The following is a 2139-nucleotide window of genomic DNA, read 5'->3' as shown; positions in this document are numbered from 1 at the left end:
CTGAGACAACATATATCTCACTCCTTGAATGTGACTCTGCCTTTTGCTCTGTGACACTGCAGTTGATTTTTTTTTTTTTTTTGGCTGTCTCCCTTCTCCATCCCTCTGCCAGTTCCGCATCATCCCACCTCTTACCTGTAGACATTTCTCAGGACTAAATCTTCACCCCTCTGCCATTTTTCCTTTCTATACCTACTCCTTCCTAGAAACACATCCTTTTTCAAGGCTTCATTGACTACTTTTTTGCTTCTGACTTCTAAATTTACATCTCCGGCCCTAACCTGTTACCTAGTCTAATATTTTTAATTGTCCAACTCTACCAGGAAAAGCTCCATTTTATAATTTCTCAGACTAGGAAATTCAAATTCATCTTTTACTCTTATTTCTCATTCCTATCCTGCCTATATTTTTCCTAATAGTAAGCAATATGGAAGCCCACTCTTTCAGAGATGGTCCACACCCACTGAGGGCTACACATATAAGCAGGAGTTCTGGGATCATAGTGTGCGTGTGGAAGGGTCTGTCACCATTCTGTAGAGTATCAGTCTAAAAAGAGTCTTTGCTAAAACTGAATCAGTAGAAGCCTGAGAGGTAAGATCATCAAGAGAGAAAGTCAAATAGGCACAAATTTAAAAGTTCAATGATATCAAACTGGCCAGTCTGTGGAGAAACAGGTACTTTCATAAGTATCCAGCATAAATGTAATTTGATGTAGTCATTTTGGAAAGAAATTTCAGAATGTTTCTTACAAATGTAAATGCATTTACTCTATGGCCCAGTAATTTTACTTCTTCATGTATACTTATGAAATATGTCTTCATATGAAAAGAGCATGCTTAAGAATTTATGGCAGCATATTATTAAAATATTGGAAATAATACAATTGTTATGACTAGGGAATGGTTTAGTAAACTGTGATTTATTGATTATTCTAGAATACTATGCAGAAGTACAAGATTGTGGCAGATGTGCACTAATACAGAAGCTTCTCCAAAGACATAGTGTTGAGGAGAAAGAAGGCATATTGCAGAATGACATACATATCATTTCTATAAACACATTCACACATATAAACAACACTGAAATACAATTGTGTAATAGAATATCTACACGGCAAACTGACAAGAAGGATTATTTCTGGGGAAGCAGGAGAGGATTGAGGCTGGGAGGGTGGTCAAAGAGGATTTTATCCTTATCAGCAACACAATTTTTTTAGAAGAAGGAAAAGTTATGTTTGTATGAATTGTGTTATTATTAGAGAGACATAGAGGGAGAAAGAGAAGGAGAAAGGGAGAAAAAAGAGAGGGTGAATGAGAGAGCAAGAGAATAAATGAGAGAAAGAGGGTGAGAGAGAGCAAGAGTGAGGAAGAGCACCAAGCGAAACCAGAGAATAAAGCAAAGGTAGGAAATAGAATGGCCAGAAATGAGCCAGGGCACAGAAGGGTCAAACAACAGTTAAGAAACTGGTTCTGCAGACAGAGCCTGTCCACTGCAATGTTCCTCCAACATGTCTTTCAGCATACTTGGCAGGTCCAGATGTGTCCTTAAAGGAACCAAGTTGTATTGGAAGGAGGGGCCACTGCAGACATGGTTGGTGGGACCAGTAGAAGAAAACAGGGCCAATAAAGCAGTAGTTGACTTGTGTCTGGGTATGGTGTGGTACAGATTAGGTTTAGAACAAAGCCATGGTTGGCCAGAAAGTTTAGTCAGTGGGCAGGGGGTTTCAGAAGAGTCCATAGACAAGGCAGGCTAGAGTTTGGTCAATGGGTACATACATGTCCTATGTGCATAGAAGGCAGGAACTGCACTACAGAGCTAGAGTTAGATGCAAATTTCAGAGATAATAGTCATTGAGTTTGGTTATTTCCATGGGAGATTGAAATACATGTTGCTTTTTCACCTTTTAATTTGGATAGTTTAGATTGTTTTTCAGTCAGTCCTGTTGTGAGGTAATGCTTTTACCTAAAACTCTCTTAAATTTCTCCCTGTTTCTTACCGGCATAGACAGGTTCCTTCTCCACTTGAAATATTACAATAGCCTGTGAAATGGCTTCACCATCTCTTCATTCCAATGCATCCTACATATCACTGCCAAATTAATTTTCTTAAAGCATCACTGGCCTCTTATTAATTCATTTA

The sequence above is a fragment of the Pteropus vampyrus genome, unplaced genomic scaffold (genome assembly GCF_000151845.1).
Source record: "Pteropus vampyrus isolate Shadow unplaced genomic scaffold, Pvam_2.0 Scaffold182, whole genome shotgun sequence".
NCBI classification, from domain to species: domain Eukaryota; kingdom Metazoa; phylum Chordata; class Mammalia; order Chiroptera; family Pteropodidae; genus Pteropus; species Pteropus vampyrus.
The sequence above is the reverse complement of the archived record's forward strand: the minus strand, read 5'-3'. Positions refer to the sequence as shown.